At 52.9% G+C, this 17,188-nt stretch overlaps 1 long non-coding RNA gene across 1 annotated transcript; it reads left to right on the top strand.

The window, feature by feature from the left end:
* The first annotated feature begins 432 nt into the window (after positions 1-432).
* Positions 433-17,171, top strand: LOC133900117 (uncharacterized). Its single transcript, XR_009906505.1, has 3 exons — positions 433-824; positions 2,052-2,163; positions 16,779-17,171. It is a non-coding gene; the product is annotated as an uncharacterized LOC133900117 (long non-coding RNA).
* The last annotated feature ends 17 nt before the right edge of the window (positions 17,172-17,188 follow it).

Here is a 17,188-nt window from a genome sequence, read left to right as displayed (position 1 = left end):
AATGATATAAATACAATTAAATGGATTATTATAAAGGGACTCACTTTTTCATCTATTAAGCTAGAGCTGAAAATAATTTTACAAATTAGTACACAACATGAAAGAAATATTAGTGAATTTTTCTAGTTTTTTGGAATATATTTAGGGCCTTAAAAATTGATATAAGTTCTAAAAGTAGCCATCTTTGAATAATTTAAATTTTAAATCTACAATAGCTATTGAGGTAAATCCTTTCAAAATGGGTTGTTTTTGAATTATAGAATACACATAAAAAGTTTCTAAATTTTTGGAGCCCTGGGACATCTAAGTTTGGATAGACATAGAGGGAAGGAGATATTTTCTCATCTGGCGGTACTGTTCAGCTGGGAAGAGTATCTTCTTGAACCTCTCGACAAAACACTCAGAGACCAAGCTGCATGTGGCCGACAATCATTGAAGGACTTGAGCGGTGCCACAGCTCCTACCTCACCTTATCTCCTCCCTCCCTAGCTCTTTTCCCTCTCATTCCCTCACTGGCTGCAAGTAGCAATAGGCCCCCCTCTGCTCCTCTCCACGTTTTCCCCATTGAGTAGCAGCTCTGTCAAAGCAAATCCATGGCCATTAGGCTGCCTCTGAGGCCTCCCAACCAAACTAGAGCTCAGTGAAGCTCCTTCAAGGTCTCCTTTGCCGAATGCCGTCTCCGATTCGTCAAATTCCCACCAGAATCGTGCTCGAGCGCGGGCCATTCTCCCCCAACGCCGATGTTGTGCTTGGTCGACCTCACCCACGGATCTATCATCCCTAACTCCAGCTACCGGCAATGCTCTCTGCATTCTTACCGTCTGGTAAGCCATCCCTCATCTTCGCACATCCAGACCACCCTTAGGCAATGTTGAAGCTCTTGCATGAACAATCCTTGGCTAGGAGTAACTGCAGAACATGTCGTCGTGAGCCTGATTGAAAGACCCTGCCAAGCTCGCCACCACCAACTTTTTGGTGTTTGAAGCTGCTGCAGCTACTGGTGTCACTCTTGAGATGTCATTCACGTCATTCATCACCAGACGCAAAGAGAGAGCGAGAGAAGGATGCTGAGTTGAGGGAGAGCATCACCATTGGATCCTAATCGGACGGCAGGACTATGATGCTACAGTAGCTATAGTAACTCGATGCCTTGGGAGGCGGCTGATTCTTGACCCTTTCATATATGTTATAGATTAGGTAACTCAATCAAACATATTTAGTGACTAAAGTGTTTGTGTTAGGAGTTCAGTAATTTGCTTAAACCTACATGACAAGCTCCATGGCTTGCTGTGTATTTTAGAGCATGTTTGGTAGAGCTCTAACATCGGGATTCATGCTGGATATGGAGTTTGTAAGTTAAATTAAAGTGATTTATGGCTTTATTTTTAATCAAAAATACAAAAAAGATGGCTCGCTCAAATATTTCTACTTTATCTCCAATTGACCAAGAATTTTTAAAGCTTGAAATAATCTGCTCCAAAAAGCAGAACCTTACTCAAGACCACGGGAATATCTCCACGTATTGATAAAGTTTGTTCTCATCCTATCGGGCATGAAGTGTAATGCTTCTATGTTCTACCTAAACAAAATTTCAAAAATACCGAAGCACTACGGTTAGTTTTACCTATATAGTTGTGAGCAGAGTGCAGTTGCAAAACAAATCATCAGTGTCCTGTTGACATTGGTACTTATTTTTTTTTCAATGAGGTCCCTGAAGTTAAACCACCTCCACGTTTTTACATTGATCTATCACGCCATGTTGACAGCAACTACGACATCAACTAAGATCACAATGGAGGTACGCATAATCCAATCTGATGTAATTGTTTGTTGACAATTTGACACTGTCAAAAGCGACCAACTGCCCCACCTTTCATACTGTAGGTAACAACTCTTCTTAACACACCATTCATAAACGATAAGGAAAAACACACCAGAGCCTAGCTTAAAAATAAATTCCTTTGACACTTTGATGTTCCGCCCAAAGTACCTGTATATAAATTATATATGTTTTTCTCATAATATTATCTCTTCTCCTTTCCATGCAACAGGGTCGTCACGGCAAATTAATTTTCATTATGGCTGTTCCTTGGTGACACCCGACCACAATCCTACACAAATTCATATCTTGTTCAAGATTTCAATGTGGCAGAATAGAAAAAGGTAATAACTGGAGAATGGCACTGCTATGTTCATATCTTGTTCAAGATTTCAATATGGCAGGAAAGTTGTTATTATGTTAACATGTTTAGTCAGACAATATAATGGTGTCAAAAAAATTTGGTTAAACAAAATTTATTGATCAGATAATGTATAGTCATTTGGAGATAAAGGTGCTTCATACTTAATTTGTGTCAAAAATATGCAGCAAAAAATGTCCAATCGCAGCCCACCATCTTACTTCTTCTTTATCCTTCCCTGTCATCTCCGGCAAACCCTCCCTCTCTCCAGTGAACTTCTAAGTGATTGTACCTCCTTCCCCATTGTCTCCCTCCGCGCCGCCCTCTCACTCCCTCTCGATGGCATCCGTGCCGCTGGATTCGCAACCACCGCCCGCCACCGACTAATCTATGTCCGCCGAGTTGTTGCTGGGAATCCCCCTCCCTAGCACTGATCAAGCGGTGGTCTTCCACCACCTACAACCGGTAGCACTACACCGCCTTGACGCACCACCCACACCCCGCCACCACTGCCAGCGAAATTTGCTACCCTGGGCATCCCTCTAGGCTCGGGTGAGCACTTTGGTGAACCCAACCCTGAACCTCAAAACCCGAACCGTAGTGAGCAACAAAACGAGGAGGAAGACGATTGACCTGTGGAGCCCACTATCAATGAGGGAAGAGGGGTGGATGGATCATGGCTTCGGGGGATCGGGAGAGCCTAGAGAAGTGATATAAAGCACGGTACAGGTGTGGGGTGATGCAACAGTGCCTCACAATGGATATGCGTTGGTAGGAAAAGGGCAAAGACAAGGAAGAATCAGTGGTGCATAGCAATGGCCCAACCGTGCGGCTCCCCAAAGGGTCATCCAAACTCTGGCAGTCCTTTTGATGTAAGACAGGGAGGACCCAGTTATAGCGGGAGATGAGGGAGCTAAGGAAATCAGAGTTGGGTTAGGGATCTCAAAAGATGGGGAAATTAACGATGGTGAAGCTCTCGGCCAGTGGCGGCAGATGCCCACCGATTTATAGCCTCTAATGCCTATCAGGTCGGATGAATGGCACGGCTATAACTAGTGGGGAAAGAGATACGCGGAGGCGCAAAGAATCGGCAGAGGGACAAGCTCGCATGGGCGTGACCGAACGCAGGGCTTTTTATTGGTAAATAAAATTTACCAGGGTTATCGGTAAACATGATTTATCGGATATACATGATAAAATTCAAAAAAAATTAAATAAAATTCAAACAAAATACCAGTAAAGTGGATATATTGGATATACCAAACCAAAATTTATTTTCCTGGCCACGCGAGGGGGTACGCGCTGAGGCTGAGGAAGAAAGGGGGAGGAGCAGAGGAGTTGGTGAGGAGTGAGAGCAAAGTGGTAAATTCGGGAGAGGAGAGTGCAACGAGCTCTCCTTTAAGGGCATGATCACAGGAGGACACGAGTTTGTGCACGGCTTGGTTCAAAGCTCGCCTTTAAGGGCCGATGAAGATGGGCTTTGCATATAGCTCCAATGCTTGAGGGAATGTGTATATCTCTATTTTTTTTAGAATACGCAGGAGAACTGTGCATCTTTGTATTAAGGTAGGAAAATATACAAATAGTAGCTTACAACAACCTCAGCAAGGCCATAAGACTATAACATAGCATTTCGCGTAATTACACAAAGAAACAACAACCAAAGATACCTAGAACACATTGATCAGCAGTGCTAGCCGATTGTCCCCAGCTGAATTGCAAGTTTGGCGAGCTTGGCAGCTCCAGCACTGCACCAAAGCTTTACGTCTTCCCTGATTGTCACAACGACGGAGTCCACGGTCGCACGATTGTTCCAAAAAATGATATCATTTCGTGATAGCCAAAGCCGGCGATATACTAATATGATGAGGGAGTCCATACCTTTCCTGAGGTCACTGACCACACTCCCTTGGAGTTGGAGCCACCAATCGAGAATGGTGACTTCTGTTGTTTGTGTCTGGACGCCGAGTAGCCGCCACCATACCTGCCTGGAGAAGCTGCACTGAAGGGGGAGTTGGTCTGTGGACTTCGGGACTTGAGAGCACAACGCGCAAGAATCATCCTGCTGTAACCCATGTCTGCACCTACCGTCTTCGGACGGTAGTCCATAATCTGTCGTGGAGAGCCAACCAGGCAAAGAATTTGACTCTTGTAGGAGCCCCAGTCTTCCACACCAGCTCGGCCCCCTCGAAGCGAATGGAGCCCTGGAACATGATGTTGTAGGCTAATTTCGTGGAGTAACAGCCAGAGGCACACCATTTCCAAACGATTTGGTCTTCATCGTCGCTGAGGATCACACTGTCAAGTTGAGACCAGAGTTGCAAGTATTGGGGAATGGCCGGTACGGTTAAGTGCCCCGAGATGTCTCTGATCCATTTGTGCTCAGTTAAGGCTTTAGAAACATTTCTCTTTTTGGTGACTGAGGTGGCAACATAATTGAAGATGTCAGGAGCCAGTGATTGGATGGAGTGACCTCCCAACCAGGCATCTGTGCAGAAGAGCATGGTCCTGCCATTGCCGACCACAAAAATGGTGGAGGCATTGAAGAGATCAACAACCTCACGCTCATTGGCAAGTGGAAGAGCGGCCCACAATTTGTCCGGCTGAGAGCGCTGCCACCAGAGCCAGCGCAACCTCAGAGCCACGCCTGCCAGGCGAATGTTGGGTATGCTGAGGCCGCCAAACGCGATCGGCCGGCAGACCGTAGGCCAAGCTATAGAGCTACGACCACCAGTCATTGGTTTATCGCCCGCCCATAGGAAAGCCTTTCTTAATTTGTCGATTTGTTTGATCAACCATGGTGGCACCTTGATTGCAATGAGATGATGAACCGGAGTTGACGAGAGCACAGTCCTGACCAAGGTAGCATGACCAGGCTTAAAAATATGCTTTGCCTGCCACAAGGGAATCCTCGATGCAACCTTGTCCACAATCGGTTGCAAGTGCTGCTTGGAGAGCCGTCCGGTTGTGAGTAGGACTCCAAGATAGAGGATAGGGAATGACGATAGCTCACAAGGAAGCAATTGTTGCAAGACTGAAATCTCCTCCTCCGAGCATCCAATTGGGACCGCAGTACATTTTTCAAGATTGGTATGTAAGCCAGTTGCTTTGCCAAAATGTTGGATTATTGCCAGATGTGCTTGGATGTCTACAGGAGTTGGTGACAAGAAGATAACAGCGTCATCCGCATATAGAGAGCAGCGGTGCAGAATTGTGCCGTGACCAGCGGTGTCAATAATGCCTTCGCCGCCTGCCTTGGAAAGGAGACAGGCCAAGATATCCATTGCCAGAAAAAATAGAAATGGAGACAGAGAGCCTCCCTGCCGCAAGCTCCTTGCGTGCCAAATTCTTGGACCGGGGTCGCCATTGAGAATGATCTGAGACGAAGAGGTCCCAAGAATTGCCTCCAGCCAGCTGCACCAGCGTTCATCGAACCCCCAAGCATGAAGAAGGTCAAACAAGAAAGCCCAATTCAGTGAGTCAAAAGCTTTAGATATGTCTAGTTTGAACCAGAATTTTGGGCACTTGATTTTCTTTAGGAGCTTTGCCGTATAGTGGACGAGCTTGAAATTATCATGGATTGATCTACCGGCAAGGAAGGCACTTTGATTATTTGAGACCATAGAGGACAACCTTGGTGCAAGCCGTAATGCCAGAGCCTTGGTTATAATCTTCCCAATGCTATGAATAAGGCCGATGGGTCGATAATTCGAAGCCGTCAAGGCATCGATCTTCTTCGGAAGCAAAGTGATCAAGGCATTGTTGAGGCCGCCCAACCCCCTCCGGTCGCCAAGGCCGAAAGCACAAATGGCAAGAGCAACATCCTTACCTATGACATGCCAGGCGGCACGGTAAAATTCCGTAGTGAAGCCGTCCGGACCGGGAGCCTTGTTAAGAGGCAAGCGTCGGACAGTATTGAGGATCTCGCCATCGCAAAAGGACCTGTCCAGCTCGAGCAAATTGAGCGGAGAAATGCCTAAAGCATGGAAATCAAGAGCAAGATCTCTGGACGGGGAGGAACCAAAGATGGAGTTGAAATGTTGGAACAGCAGCACTTCCATCTCCAGATGAGAACAAACCCATTGTCGATGCTCATAGAGATGATTTTGTTATTGCGTGCATGAAAGCTAGCGAAGGAGTGAAAAAGTCTTGTGCTAGTATCACTGTCTTTGAGCCAGGTCATCCTAGACCGAGCTCGCACAATCGTGCACTCGAGAGAAGCCAAGCCAAGGTAGAGGAATTTGAGCCTTCCCCGAAGGCAGGACTCGTCCGGGGTGAGTGTTCTGAGCTCTTGAGCAGCGTCGAAACGCGCAACCACCTCTCGAGCAAGCAATAATTGTTCTTTGATGTTCCCGATCCTTTTGCAACTCCAGGTTTGGAGCACTTTTGCCGTCCGCCTAAGCAGGATGTCAAGGCGATGGAGAGGTGGCATGGACACTTCATCAACAGTAAGCTTCCAGGCATCATCAATCACCAAGCTAAAGCCAGGTATTTTACTCCGGTTCAAAGTGAAAGCGGTGCCGCTTCTTGGTTGTTATGGAAGTGGAGAGGAGAAGGGGAGAGTGATCGGAACAATCGGTTGACAGCGCCTGGAGGAAGTTTTTTGGGAATACTTCGTCCCATTCCGATGAGCATAAGGCTCTGTCCAGCTTCACCAGGGTAGGAGTGGCCTGCTCGTTAGACCACGTGTATTGGCGGCCAAACAAGTGCAAATCCTTGAGGTCCAAATCATTGGTGAACCACCGGAATCTAGCGATTGAGCGCCAGTTGACACGATCGATGTTCTTGTCAGCAGCTGAGGCAAGCATGTTGAAATCCCCAATTAACAGCCATGGGACCTAGGCCGCAGCACGATCATCAGCGAGCTCGGAGAGGAAGGCTTCTTTTAAACTTTCATCAGTAGTACCATAAACGGCAGCGAGGAAGAAGCCCCCATCCGACAACGAGGAGATTTGCACGGTGATTGAGTGCTGGAGCACTTGGACAGTGGCAAGAGCCAAGGGTGGTCTGCAAGCCACAAGAATGCCACCCCTCATGCTCGAAGTAGGCAGGTAGGAAAACCCGTTGAACGCCGGGCCGCATATCTCATACACGATAAAGGGGTTTATTACATTAAGCTTGGTTTCAGAAATGCAAACAACCGAGGCATTGTGATCCGACACCAGCATCTGAACAGCGTCTCGACGAGCTCTGCAGTTAACCCCGCGGACGTTCCAAGATAAAATGTTTTGATTATCCATCAAGAAGATGTGCATGTTAGTAATCCTGCGCGTGCCGGTTAATCAGGATTGCATAGCATGTTTGTTTTCAGTTTTGAAGCATGCGCGCGAGCTCCAGTTTGTGGACGCCGCGAACGTAGGAAGCCGTGGCGTGAGAATCGCTCGCCCACGAGCCTAGGTATGCGGACATGGGCGACGTCACGGAGCGTGGGGATGGACACACGATTCTCCCGCATCGTGCGCACCATGATCGGCGCTGCTCTGCTGTAATCTTCAATAAATGGCGAAATAGAGATCAGAAAAGCTGCCGCTTCATCGCAGCACCAAAACCGAGTGTCCACGTGATCGTGTTGCATGTTCTGTGTGCGTTCTTCTTCGTCTCCGACCTCGTGACCTCGCCGCCGGCGTTTACTGCCGATCCGAGACTGACAATTGGTATCAGAGCCGTACGTGGGGGCCTCACACCAAGATGGTGTCGCCGACGAGGGGCCGTGGCCGGACGCCGCCGGGGACGGACAAGACCGGGATCTCCGGCAAGGGCGACGGCTCCGGCAGCAAGACTCCGACGCGCAAGCTGTCCTCAAGCTGTTCCCCCCCCCCTCGCTGTTCGCGCACCCGCGACGCTCGCCGCTCGCGCACCCGGGACGTACGCCGTCCGCGGGAGGTCGTCATCGAGCGGATCATCAGGGAGACCGGCAGCTCCGGCAACTGGCCGCAGCTGACGAAGACGAACTACAATGAGTGGTCATTGCTCATGAAGTTGAAGATGCAGGCGCGGCATCTGTGGGACGCCGTCGAGCACGACGACATGGAGTTCCACGACGACCGCAGCGCCCTCGATGCCATCTGCAGCGCCGTCCCACCGGAGATGGTGCCCACGCTCTCGACCAAGGAGACTGTGAAGGAGGCCTGGGAGGGCATCAAGACACTCCGCATCGGCGACGATCGGGTGCGGAAGGCGACGGCGCAGAATCTCCGGGCGGAGTACGAGGCGATCACGCTTCGCGACGGCGAGCCGATTGAGGATTTCGCGCTGCGTCTGATGGGAATTGTCCAGCGCCTGGTGACACTCGGCGATCCAGAGGCCGATCACAAGGTGGTGGCCAAGTATCTGCGCGTCGTTCGCCCGAGGTACAAGCAGCTTGTAATCTCAATTGAAACCTTGCTCGACATCTCTCAACTGTCAATCGAGGAGGTGACGGGGAGGTTGAAAGCGGCCGACGATGTCGAGCCCGCATCGGCGCACACTGCGGGGGGAAAACTGTTGCTCACGGAGGAGCAGTGGGTTGAGCGATACAAGAAGAAGGACCAGGTGTCTAGCCGCGGCGGTTTCGGCTCCGGTGGCCGTGGCAAGAGGCGTGGCAGGGGCCGTGGACGTGGTGCCGGCGGCAATGGTGACTCCAAGGCTGGTTCCAGCGCGGGCCGCGCGAGTGTGGACGATGTCTGCAAGAATTGTGGCAAGAAAGGCCACTGGGCCAAAGACTGCCGTGGCAAGAAGAAGGAGGAGCAGGCCTATGTGGCCCAGGACGATGAACCCACTCTCCTTCTTGCTCTCGGGGTGGTCCATGAGGCCGAGCCTGAGCTCCCCACGTCGTTGCCGCAGTCCAACGAGACACCGCCGCCGGTGACCCGCGATGGCGACGTCCTCCACCTCGTCGAGAAGAAGGTCATCGCCGCCTTCGACGCTGCTGAGGACCGGGACCCGAAGCGCTGGGTCCTGGACACCGGCGCGTCCAATCACATGTCGGGATCCCGAGCGGCCTTCGCCAACCTCGACACTGGCGTCACCGGGACCGTGCGGTTCGGCGATAGCTCCATCGCGCGGATCGAAGGGAGCGGCACCGTGCTCTTCTCCTGCAAGAATGGCGAGCATCGCGCGCTTCCCAACGTCTACTTCCTGCCGCGCCTCACCGCCAACATCATCTCCGTCGGCCAGCTCGACGAAGGCAGGTACCAGGTTCTCATGGAAGATGGCGTGATGCGCATTCACGACGAGGAGCGGTGTTTGCTCGCGAAGATACACCGCAGTCCAGGAAGGCTGTATGTACTCGACATCACCATCACACGCCCTGTCTGCCTGGCTGCGCGCGCCGACGAGGACGCCTGGATCTGGCATGCCAGGTTCGGGCACCTTCATTTCGCCGCGCTGCGCAAGATGGCGCGAGATGGGCTAGTGCGCGGCTTGCCCCTGCTCACCCAGGTGGAGCAGGTCTGTGAGGCCTGTCTTGCTGGCAAGCACCGGCGCACACCATTTCCCCAAAAGGCGCTGGGTCGATCAACGGATGTGCTTCAGCTTCTTCATGGTGACTTGTGCGGGCCAATCTCGCCGGCAACACCCAGCGGAAATCGGTACTTTCTCCTTCTTGTCGATGACTTTTCCCGGTATATGTGGGTGTCTCTGCTCCCCTCCAAGGATGCAGCTGCGACGGCGATCAAGCGCATCCAGGCGGCTGCAGAACGCAAGACAGGCAAGAAGCTGCTGGCTCTCCGAACGGACCGTGGTGGAGAGTTCACTGCGGCGGATTTCATGGACTATTGCACTCAGCTCGATGTGCGCCGCGAGCTCACGGCGCCATATACACCACAACAGAATGGCGTCGTGGAGCGCCGCAACCAAACCGTCGTCGGCACAGCGCGAAGCATGCTGAAGGCGAAGGCTCTCCCTGGCGTGTTCTGGGGGGAGGCTGTGACGATGGTCGTCTACCTGCTGAACCGATCATCGTCCAAGAGCATCGGAGGGAAGACGCCCTATGAGCTATGGACCGGGAGCGCGCCGGGGGTACACCACCTCCGCACGTTCGGGTGCGTCGCCCATGTCAAGGTGACCACGCCGAACCTGAAGAAGTTGGACGACCACAACCGCCGCATGATCTTCGTCGAGTACGAGCCGGGCTCCAAGGCGTATCACATCTACGACCCCACGACCCGGCGTGTCCACATCAGCCACGACGTCGTCTTCGAGGAGGCGGCGCAGTGGACGTGGCTTGCTGATCACGACGGCGAGCCTGCAAACTTCGTCGTCGAGGAGCCTGCACCGGGGCAGTCTGAGGTGATCACCACCACCAGGACGACGACGATGCGTGCACCAGCAACACCTGCATCATCAAGCTCGCCATCACTAGCGCCAGCTACACACTCGCCGTCACCAACTCCGGCATGGTCGGTAGGGAATTCTCCAGTTCCTGCCCTTTCCGAGTCGACCCCGAGCCCATAGGCGCATCAGGGCTCCGGGTCGATCAAGTTTGTCACGCCACCCGGTGCCGGAGCCAGCGAGCTGCTGGATGTCGACCATGACAACGACGCGCCGCTGCGGTTCCGCAACATCGACAACGTGCTTGGGCCGGCCACGCCGCCCGGGCTCGCTACACGGGATCTGGAGGAGTGGCTCTTACTGGCGAGCGACGCAGAGCCGACAACGTTCGAGGAGGCGCTGCGTAACGAGTGCTGGCGTCACCCGATGCTTGATGAGATGACGTCCATCGAGGCGAGCGGCACATGGGAGCTGGTCGAGCCGCCACCGCGCACACGACCGATCGGCCTCAAGTGGGTCTACAAGACCAAGAAGGATGCAGCCGAGATCGTCACCAAGCACAAGGAACGGCTCATCGCGAAGGGTTATGTGCAGCGCCAGGGGATCGACTTCGACAAGGTCTTTGCTCCAGTGGCGCGACTTGAGTCCGTGCGGCTGCTGCTTGCTCACGCTGCCTACGAAGGCTGGGCAGTGCACCATATGGACGTCAAGTCCGCATTCCTCAACGGTGTTCTCTAGGAGCAAGTCTACGTTGAGCAGCCGCCCGGCTTCGTGCTCAGGGGGCACGAGCGCAAGGTGCTCCATCTCGTGAAGGCTCTCTATGGACTACGACAAGCACCGCGCGCCTGGTACTCGAAGCTAGACGAGTTGCTGATCAAGCTCGGCTTCCAGAGGAGCACCTCCGAGCACGCCGTCTATCTCTGCGGTGCGGGCGACCGCCGCCTTGTCGTGGGAATATATGTGGACGACCTGGTGATAACTGGCGGGAATCAAGTCGACATCGACACGTTCAAGGCGGAGATGCAGTCAATGTTCAAGATGAGCGACCTGGGGCTGCTCCACTACTACCTTGGCCTGGAGGTGTCGCAGACGGAAGCCGGGATCACCGTCAGCCAGAGTGCCTACGCGACCAAAATTCTGGAGAACGCGGGCTTGGCTGGATGCAACACGAGCCACACTCCGATGGAGCCTCGACTGAAGCTCAGTATGCTGAGCTCTGCCCCTGCTGTTGATCCATCTCAGTACCACAGCATAGTGGGATCCCTCCGTTACCTGGTGAACTCACGGCCGGATCTGGCATACTCGGTGGGCTACATCAGCTGGTTCATGGAGAACCCCACCATCGAGCACTTGGCGGCCGTGAAGAGGGTGCTAAGGTACGTCGCCGGTACCCTGCACCACGGCTGTCACTACAAGCAGAAGGAGGCTCAACTCGCCGGATTCAGTGACAGTGACCTCGCCGGCGATATCGATACGCGCAAGAGCACCACCGGCGTCCTCTTCTTCCTCGGCGACAATGTCATTACCTGGCAGTCCCAGAAGCAAAAGATCGTGGCCCTGTCTTCATGTGAGGCAGAGTACATTGCCACGACGACTGCAGCCTGCCAGGGAGTATGGTTGGCGCGGCTACTTGCAGAACTTAGAAGCGAGAAAGCCAGCGCCATCACTTTGAAGATCGACAACCAGTCCGCCATCGCGCTCAGCAAGAACCCTGTCTTCCACAATCGCAGCAAACACATTGACGTCAGGTATCATTACATTTAAGAGTGCATCGAGGAGTGCAGGGTGAAAATTCAGTCCATTGGGACTTCGGAGCAGCTGGCAGACATACTGACGAAGGCTCTGGGGCGTGAACGCTTTTGCGAATTACGCTCCAGGATTGGAGTCATTGATGTACAGGGCATGCGCAAGGATTAGGAGGAGATTTTGTTAGTAATCCTGCGCGTGCCGGTTAATCAGGATTGCATAGCATGTTTGTTTTCAGTTTTGAAGCATGCGCGCAAGCTCCGGTTTGTGGACGCCGCGCACGTAGGAAGCCGTGGCGTGAGAATCGCTCGCCCACGAGCCTCGCGAGCCTGGGTATGCGGAAATGGGCGACGTCACGGAGTGTGGGGATGGACACACGATTCTCCCGCGTCATGCGCGCCATGATCGGCGCTGCTCTGCTGTAATCTTCAATAAATGGCGAAATAGAGATCAGAAAAGCTGCCGCTTCATCGCAGCACCAAAACCGAGTGTCCACGTGATCACGTTGCGTGTTCTGTGTGCGTTCTTCTTCGTCTCCGGCCTCGTGACCTCGCCGCCTGCGTTTACCGCCGATCCGAGACTGACAGTGCAACGAGGAGCAGTATCCCTAGTATTCCGGGTTGCCCACCTCAGGGGTAGCGGAGATGGCTGCTAGCTCCTATCCTAGGAACAGTTTGCGGATGGCTTGAAGGTGTTTCTATGAGAGTGGTTGTTCAAAAAGTTTGAGGTAGGCGCTGTGGAGCTGCGGGTTGATTGCCTCTCAATCTTGGATGAGACCGAGCTGACGCATGAGCAGCAGCTCACCGCGCTTGGATGGGCGCACACTCGAGAGGGTGGATTGGGACGCAATACGCACGCTCCTCCTGGGCGCTTGAGCTGAAGAAGCCATGGACTTGATGCGGCGTGGTGGACACATCAGAGGAGCTGGGATCTCGCGGGACAATTGCTGAAGGAAAGACAACACTGCAGAGTTGGTCTCAAGGACCTACCGAGCTGGAGATGCGCCGCTGTGAACCAGAGAGACAGCGTTTGAACCCGGCTCACGCGTAGCAAGCTTACTGTTGGAAGTTCGACAACTGCGGCGTTCGATACCACGCGAGAATCTGGGGGAGACGCGGCCCGACAGCGAGTGAGCAACCACCTAGAGGCAGAGTGAATTTTGCTAGGCGCACTGTAACCCGACTGGCACAAGACGCCGTAGCCACGCCGAACGCATGACCGAAGGGGGGGGGGGGCGGATTTCATCGAGGTGAGTCCGCAAAGTGTAGGCCCGAGTGATTCACAGATGCAGGCCCGGACGGCTCTGAATGAGGGCCCACCGGGCTTGATGCTGAAGTGGGGCCGGAGCACGCATCCGAGGCGAGATCAGGAGAACGGCCCCAATTCATGGGAGAGCCAGCAGACGCAAGCTTGACCATGCCGCTGGAGCGGTACTGACGCCTTCGGTATGCACATCACATGATTTTGCTGTGAGGGAATCCCATTGGCACGGCAAATGATAGGACCTTGGGCAAGGGGCATGGAGGCCATACTGCCTGAAGAGAGGGGCTCGAGCAGCATGGGTCGCCAGCATCCCGGGCGGGAAACACGGCAGGGAGGTCAACCAAGTCCTGGACCCGTGATGGGTGGGACAGCGCGCCACCTGACCTCAGTGGCGCTTTGGACAGCGCGCCCTTAAAAGTTCCGAACGTAATGTCCACGGACGTCGAGGATGGTGTGAGAACGCCTAGTGCCCAACAAACACCGCGAGTGCGGCCGCCGACCGACCCACCACCATCGCCGGAGAAGCGATCTGGCAGCGGGAGGGAATTCATACGCCGTCCATGGGGTAGACCAGAACACCCAACGCCAGAGGCTAGGTCGCTGCCCTCCTCGCTGGATAGGGCGGAGCCATCACTACTTGAGGACGACGGAAGCCTGAACATAGCTAAGGAAACCAACCGGATGGAAATGTTGTATGATAAGGTGCTCTTGTCCAAGACGTGAGGAGAGAGAGCACCGAACAGCCGCTGCGTCTCGGGGTCGTCGTAGTGGACAGCGATGGCCGGCTCGGCAACCACCAAGACGGCAGTGGTTGGTATGAGCTCCGGGGAGCTGCACCACGCGACAGCGCGGAGGACAGTGAAGTCGTCCCGGTCCGCAAGTGGGGTGTCAACCTCAAGACGTTCCACCCAACATTGACGGCCGAGGAGGTGCTGCACGGTAGAGACGGACCCCACGTGAGGCAGAAGGCCTTGAAGCGCGACAACGACCCGGAGGTTCAGGGAACCGGCGGAGGCATACGCCAGGCGAGTCCAAGGCCGAAGGAACCAGCAAACACCAGGCGAGAAAGGTCAAAGGTGTGCCAGTGGCCGCAAGAATGGCGTCGCGGGCGGCTTGCGTGCGGCAGATGACTAGGAAGCCGTCCGGATGGTAGGTTGAGACTTTGAACTCGTCCGCCGAGACGCCGAGCGCCTCAAGATGGAGGTACGAAGATCAGCCGCCTGGAAGCCGACCTGAGCTCGATCAGTGTAGGCGATGAGCGCCCACCGGAGGCGGCTCTCCTACAAGGAGAAAGCGTCTGTCCACGGAACAATGCAACATTCCAGCGCCAGCGACGATCGGAGAACAACAGTCTCCTGGGTCGGAACCCGTGGGGAGGCTAACAGCAGAGCGTCCGGAGGGGAACCCAGAGGGGTGGGACCTATTCCCGCTGAACCCAGTGGGTGGAGCCCGAGGATGGGCACGGGAGATCACGACTGGCAGAGAGAGGCGGCGTGCCGTTGCCAGCCGAGGAGCCCACCGGAGTGGCCGAACCAGAGGAAATGCGCAGGAGTTGTCGACGAACGCCTGTACTCGTGGAGCTCGAAGAACTGCTGCGCGGACGCTTGCAATCTTTAGCTTGGTGTCAGAACCCCTTGCAGCGAAAGCATCTTGGGGGGAGACGGCAAGTCGCGCGATGGTGCGACCATGAAAGACAGTTCAAACAACGACCGTCGAGAGTGGCCGGCAGGCTGCGCTTGCGCGGCGTGGGAGGGCGAGCCTTAGAGGCCCGAGGACGACGTCGACTAGCGACCAAGGTCCACCCATCCCCGTCGGACTGCTGAGGTAGAGTCACGACAGCAGATGGGTGAGGAGGTAGATCGAAGCGCAGGGGGCTGGCCCCTCTTGCGGCATCCATGAAGCCGGTAGGAGCTGCAAGCGGGCGGTTGTCATGGTGTGGCGCCTGGTAGACGGCCTTCCCCTTTTGGGCAGGGGTTAGACGCCCAGGAACGGCGGACGGTGAAGCCGGCGATGGCGGAACCGGAGGAGTCGGATCGGCCGGGGAAGCGGACAGCGGCGTGTCATGCAGCCATCGTTGAGCCTTCGAGCGACCCGCGGAGGCGTCAGGGTGGAAGGGGGTGGCGAGGGGCCAAAGAGGTTGACGGCTAACGACCGGAGGAGGGGAACTCGGCGACTGTGGGGTCATGGACGCCGGGCTTGGGGTGAACGACGGCGGTGTGGAGGAGGTGGGAGAGAGCGCCATCAGGCTCCGACAGGACCGAATCGTATATCTCTAATTCAAATCAACTTCATTGATTTATATTAAATTCGATACGCTAATAAGTTAGTTTCCAAATTTTATAAATGATTAGTGTCATTCAATTTGCTTGTTATCTGTTTGTGTCTTTGTTGGTTACAATTTTTGCATTTCGGAAAATGAATACCAATTGTAAAACTTGAATGCCTTGTTACCTATAACCTCTCCGTTGTAGAGTATTTGGCGCCTCAGACAGTCAAACTCTACCAACACAAAAAGAAATGAGAACATCAACACCTTCATTTGTCTCGAGAATTTCCTCTTTAATGATAAATTTGATCATGCCGACAGGCACTATTAGACAAACTGACTACTGTCAAATTAGTGCCTTTTGCATTCTCTGTACATGGATTGAGTTCCCATAAGCGGTTTTTTGGGTTGGTTTTATTTCTTTTGATAGTTTAAGATTTACTACCAATTTGAACTAAATACTATATATTCCAATGAAATCCCACCCATCCACCCACCTTTGTTTCGGTGATTGGCTCATAAAGAGGTCACTTGATTCCAAAGCTAGTTTCCTAGTTGTAACAGAACATTTAGATTTTCTTTCTTCTCCTGAGAGTGGTACTGCAGAGCTCCTGGCTTATTAATCAGCGGAGGGTCTTGGAATGCCCATTGAAAACAGCCTTCCCTAACCTGTTCGAAATCTGTTATCAACAAAACCAAACGGTGGCAGAAATCTTAGATGATGGGGATTGTAATTTGAGTTTCAGGAGAACGTTTGGAAATGTGGAGATTGATGAATGGGAAAACATACAAAAATTTAACTGGAGATGTGATCCTGTCTGGGGTTCAGATGGTATTAGATGGGAGTTAGAAAAGGAATATGCACAACATATCATGTTTCTATGCCCAGTAGTAAAATTTGTATGGAGCAATTTTACGAGATGGTTTCTGATCGAAGGTCTAAATAAAATTTTGGTCATAATCTTAGCGGCGGTGTGCTGGTCGTTGTGCCTCACACGAAATGATGCAGTTTCTTAGAGATACCGTGGTTGCTTCACCTGTTGCTGTAGCTTACATAATATTGTCGTTTGTAGAGCTATGGGAGATCCTTATTAAGGACCAGGAGCGCGATAAGATGGAGAAGATGATGGTCGACATCAAAATGCAGATTCGGCGACTTGAGGATAGACATCTTGTAATAGACAATGGCTAGTTTATCTACAAAATTCTCTTGCTTTAAATCAATCTGTTGTTACTCTTTTGCTGTTATTTTTGTAGAATCTAAAGTATGGGGGTCTTAGAGTTATGGGTTGATAGATGTATGAATAGCGTCGCAGACTGATCTAGGATTAGGAAGGGAGCGTGATGATGTGTTTCTAAACTGTGTAATGAACGCTGGTAACCCCAGCAGAGTAGCAGACTATGTTTTGCTTTATAAAAAAGCAGGGCCAAAAGCCTTTGGGCTAAAAATAATAATCCGCGGAGGGTAAGGCACCGCTTGATT

The sequence above is a fragment of the Phragmites australis genome, chromosome 19 (assembly GCF_958298935.1).
Source record: "Phragmites australis chromosome 19, lpPhrAust1.1, whole genome shotgun sequence".
In the NCBI taxonomy this organism is placed as follows: domain Eukaryota; kingdom Viridiplantae; phylum Streptophyta; class Magnoliopsida; order Poales; family Poaceae; genus Phragmites; species Phragmites australis.
This window is presented reverse-complemented; position numbering and strand designations above follow the sequence as displayed.